The sequence below is a fragment of the Lactuca saligna genome, chromosome 2 (assembly GCF_052625555.1).
Source record: "Lactuca saligna cultivar CGN05327 chromosome 2, ASM5262555v1, whole genome shotgun sequence".
Lineage (NCBI taxonomy): Eukaryota > Viridiplantae > Streptophyta > Magnoliopsida > Asterales > Asteraceae > Lactuca > Lactuca saligna.
The window spans coordinates 79824887-79830488 of record NC_136418.1 but is presented as its reverse complement, the minus strand read 5'-3'; positions in this window follow the sequence as shown (position 1 = coordinate 79830488).

The following is a 5602-nucleotide window of genomic DNA, read 5'->3' as shown; positions in this document are numbered from 1 at the left end:
CATGAAATATAAGGCTCCGTCACCCTTGGCTTCTAAATTCTTGTCCAGTCCTCTGAGGGATTCACTCGTCACACTTTCAGGTTTCATGGATTCAAGTTGGGCCGCCTGAATTTGTTTAGACAAGTGTGAATGGATGGTTATTGACAATGACTTGACTCTGCGACCAGAGTATTCCTTCCGACTTAGGGCGTCAGCTACTACGTTGGCTTTACCCGGATGATAACGAATATCACATTCGTAATCACTGAGTAGCTCGACCCACCGTCGTTGTCTCATGTTGAGCTCCTTTTGATCGAAAATGTGTTGTAACTCTTGTGGTCGGTAAAGATAGTGCTTTTCATTTGTCGTTGTCTCATGTTGAGCTCCTTTTGATCGAAAATGTGTTGTAAACTCTTGTGGTTGGTAAAGATAGTGCTTTTCGTTCCATACAAGTAATGTCTCCAGATCTTCAGAGCAAACACCACTGCTCCCAATTCAAGATCGTGGGTCGTGTAGTTAACCTCGTGTGTCTTCAACTATCTCGAGGCATAGGCGATGACCTTACCTAGCTGCATCAGAACACACCCGAGCCCTTGGTTCGATGCATCGCAATAGACTACGAAGTCCTCTATCCCTTCGGGGAGAGATAGTATTGGCGCGGTGCACAAGGCTCGCTTGAGCGTTTTGAATGCTCTCTCTTGTTTCTCTTCCCAGTCAAAGGCCATGCCTTTCTGGGTCAGGGTTGTAAGAGGTTTCGCTATTCGGGAGAAGTTCTGAATGAATCTGCGGTAGTAGCCAGTGAGGCCTAGAAATTGACGAATTTCAGTAGGCGTCTTCGGTGCTGACCAGTTCTCAATGGCTTTAATTTTGGATGGGTCCACGTGGATTCCCTCTTCGCTTACCACGTGTCCTAAGAATTCGACTCTTCGGATCCAAAATTCACATTTCGAGAACTTCGCATAGAGTTTCTCCGTTCGTAAAGTTCCTAAAACTTGTCGCAGGTGATCGCCATGCTCTTCCTTACTTCGGGAGTAGATTAGGATGCCGTCAATGAAAACGATGACGAACTGATCCAAGTAAGGTCGACATACTCTGTTCATCAGGTCCATGAAAACTGCGGGCGCATTGGTTAATCCGAATGGCATTACCACGAACTCGTAGTGTCCGTAACGAGTTCTGAAGGCTGTCTTTGGAACATCCTCCTCTGGTACTCGTAACTGTTGATATCCGGATCTCAGATCAATTTTGGAGAAGTAACTCGCCTCTTGCAGTTGGTCAAATAGACCGTCTATGCGGGGCAGAGGGTAACGATTTTTGACCGTCAGTTTGTTGAGTTCTCTGTAGTCGATACACATACGGAATGATCCGTCTTTCTTCTTAACGAACAAGACTGGTGCTCCCCACGGTGAGAAGCTTGGTCTTATGAAGCCCTTGCTGAGCAGTTCGTTAAGTTGACCTGATAATTCCTGCATCTCTGCTGGTGCTAAGCGGTAGGGCGACTTGGCTACTGGGGTAGCTCTTGGGACTAAGTCGATTCTGAACTTGACCTATCGTTCCGGAGGTAATCCAGGTAGCTCTTCTGGGAAAATGTCGGGGAAGTCGCTCACTACTGGAATGTTCTTTAGTTCTTTCATTTCGAGGCTCGTGTCGACAACGTGATCAAGGAATGCGTGGTATTCTTTGCACATATATTTCTGTGCTTGAATACTTGATATAATGTGAAGACTCGCACCGGGTTTGTCACCGTAGATGATAAGTGTCTCGTTAGACGGGAGGTTTAGGCGGACTGCTTTCTCGAAGCACATGATGTTGGCGCGATGAAGACTCAACCAATCCATACCGTTGATAACGTCGAAGCTGTTAATTGAGACCGACATAAGATCGATTGGGAATGAATTGTTATCTAGAGTTAGGGTACATCCTAAGTATATGCTACTTGTGTTTTCTGTTTTTCCATTAGCCATTTCTACTGTGAATTGTTCTTTAAGTGCATGTGGTCGTTGTTTAAGCATGCGAGCAAATTTATGGTTCACGAAGCTTCGCTCCGCTCCACTATCGAACTGAGTGCATGCATAGGAGTTATCGAGGAAGAACGTACCAGTCACCACTATCGGGTCAGCAACTGCTTCCCCGTGGCCTATAGCTAGTACCCTCCCTGCTACTCCAGCATTCTTCGCCTTGGGGCAGTCCCTCTTAAAGTGGTCTGCTTCGCGACATCCATAGCAGGTCGGACTCGCACCAGAGCCGGGGACTTGTGTGATCAGTTGTGCCGGGAACTTACAGAAATGAACGATGTGTCCTTTCCTGTTGCAGTTAGACCACTGCATTTCACGGCAGGGGCCGTTGTGGTGGAAGTTGCATTTGTTGCACTTAGGCAAACTTCCAACATACTGCTTCATCAGAGCAGTAGCAGTAGCAGGGGTTATCGCGGCATGCGCTGCCATAATTTGCTACTTTTTGGCAGCTCGCTGCTTCTTCTTGTCATCCCAGAATTTCCGCTTGATGTCAGCGGGTTTGGAGGGTTCCGGGATGGCTAGGGTTGTTGTGGTTGCAGGGGTTTTGACTCCATGGTCAATGAGTCGCTGTGCCAGTCGCTTGGCACTGTCGAAGGTAGCGGGGTTTGATGATAGGACATTCCCCTGATACGGAGGTACTAGCCCCCATATGTACCTTTCGATCTTTTTCCCTTCAGTGGGAACCATATTAGGGCAGAGGGCCACCAGTTCGCTGAATCTGGCGGTATAAGCAACAATGTTGGTGCCCTTCATGGTCAGGATCCAAAGCTCCTGCTCTAGTTTCTGGATCTCGCCCCTCGGGCAGTATTCATCAATCATGAGGTCTTTCATCGTTTCCTAGCCTATGTCGTTGGCTACGATGAGAGTTAGAGCTTTAACGTGGCCGTTCCACCACATCAGGGCCATTCCTTCAAAGGTGCATGCGGCATATTTGACTTTGCTCGCAGCAGGGCATGAACAAATTTCGAAGACTGATTCAGTCTTCTCGAACCATTGCGAGAGAGAAATGACTCCACCGGTCCCATGAAAGGACTTCAGCTTGCAGTTGGTGAAATCCTTGTAAGAGCACTCTCTCGAGTGCACAGGAGTTTCAACCGGAATAGAGTTTACAGGGGTTCCACCTCTGCTGGCATTAGTAGAGTGATACTGTGCCATGGCAGTTGCCACTGCTGCAGCTACAACAACATTTAGGGCTACTGTATCGATGACCGAAGCTGGAGGAGGTGGTGTAGGTGTAGGGTTATTCCGGGGAGATTTGCGAGGAGGCATCTTTCAACTATAAGTTTATAAAGATGAGCAAAGTGGTAAGAATCAATTTGTAAATAAGGTGAGAGTGACACATGGACTAACTAACCATAGCCTATCAATTGAATGAGTGTTTGAGATCATAACAAGGAAGATTTGTAGGAAAACACAAGTGTAAAGATTCTTCCCACAGAGTAGGTAGTTGTCAATAATACTGGTATTACTGATGTATCGAGTTCAATGAAAATTGACCTAACAGTAGGTCTTACATCATACCATACGAAAAGTTTGACAGTTCTTAGATTCTTAATTAGAGTACTGGAAGTTAGGAATATTTTACAGATAAGTGCTACTTAGAGTACAGATGTTAAAGGCTAATCCTTAATCCAAAAGATAATGACGTACTAGACATCATCTAATGGCGATGAGTATTCCTTGGGAGAACCCTGAGGTCTCTCATTTGACGGATCACCTCTTGAAGGTGTCGTTCATGAGCCCTTTGATGAGCTCGAAGTTCCATGACTTCTGCTTGAGAGGCAACCAGATGTTGTTGTAGGGTTTCATTTGTTCTCCGGGTCCATTCCATGTCTTCTTCGAGATGGCGGATGCGAACTGTGTTGATACCAGAGTTGGCATCAATCTCCACGACCCGGTCGATGGCTGCTCGACCTTGCTCAACATTACGAGCTATTCTGCGAATAATGACGGGCAGAGCTCGGTCAGCAGAACCACCTTTTCCGACGTTGTAAAAACTTCAGTCCCCAATGTATGGTAAGGGTTGACCCTGTTCGTCACTCCAACGATTCAAGTTATATACCCACATGGGAGTGGGACCTGGAAAAGCTGGTCGAGGGTTGTTGTTTGGGGCTTGACCTACTGGAGGTAGGTTGTTGACTTCGGGCTCAGAGTCTGATCCATCCGAGAATCCTTTAGCTTGATGATCATCCAACGGAATTTGGTGGTCATCATCGGACTCTGCTTCGAGCTAGCATGCGTTTCCTTCATTTGGAAAGTACGGGTCGCCGTGATGGAATCCAGCCATTTCAATCTACACGAGAAGAGAGGTCTAAAGATATAGTATATATGTAGCTAGAAGTACAAAATACACCTATAGTATTTTAAGTTTAGGTTCTATTGATCTTCTTGTGGTATTTTTGGTAAGTTTTTAGACTTGTTAACACATCACAACCATTCTAGGGTATATGCTAATCACTCCTCGGACCAGCATAGTTGATCAGGCTATGCCATTCCCAGGACTGACCATATATCCCCGAGCTCACTTGTTATATTTAACAATCGTAATACTATTGTTCTTGTCATTGTGACACTAATTTTAGTATGAATGCAGACTAGTATACTTAATTAAATATCTTAGTATTTAAAGTATAGACTCTTGGTAAGAGTGTTTTTAATCCCAAATAGGTTTATAGTTTAGTATATCTTTTATGGGTTGATATACTTGATTCACTATAAACAATGCTCTGATACCAATCTGTCACACCCCCAAAACCAAGAACGGCGGAAACGTTCTGGGGCGGAGGACGTCATGTAAAGTATCACAAAACAGTAAATGTAAATAGGCAAACAACATCATCCATTGCATTAAATATATAATTTTAATACAAGCGTGTTCTGTACAGTATAAACACCAAAAATAATGTATATCAAAATAATAAGATGAGCCTTGGATGCGCTCCATCTTCTCAAAAGCTGGCCTCGGTACCTATCTACTGATGACCTGAGAATACAAGTTATTTTGAAAGAGTTTATCAACATTAAGCTGGTGAGTTCATAAGTATTTTAGTGTCGGTATTTGTCATCCAAAAACGTTTGAACATGTATCAAGTGTAAGTTTGTAAAATGTATGTAAATGTTTGTAAGTGTTTGTAAAAGTTTGAATCTCTCAGAAAAACCTATATTTTCTATTAAAGTAGCCTTCTACCAAGGCTTAACTATTTTGTATGCTCATTTGTTGTAAAAGTGTGTAATTTACTCATGTGTAACTATCATTTTCAAAATATAGTTTGTACATTGTTTAAGTGAAAAGATCACTAATTGTGTAAAGAGTTAATTAATGTAGTACAATAGTGTTGTATTATAGGAACTACTGCTGTACTAACTACCTTAAACCGAATTTATATTAAGGTATCATGTGATAAATTGCACCATACTATCGACTGGTAACAACAACATACGAATGGTCGTAATAACGGAATGACGTTTGGCACCCGCAGACCTGCAGGTCCGGCTGTAGCTAGCAGCAAGGTGTAGGATAGTCAATCCAGTATAGATCTATATGCAAACTCACGCTCTCCCTCCAAGAGAATTCTAGCTACAACTCCGGCCATGACAATTAAGGCATG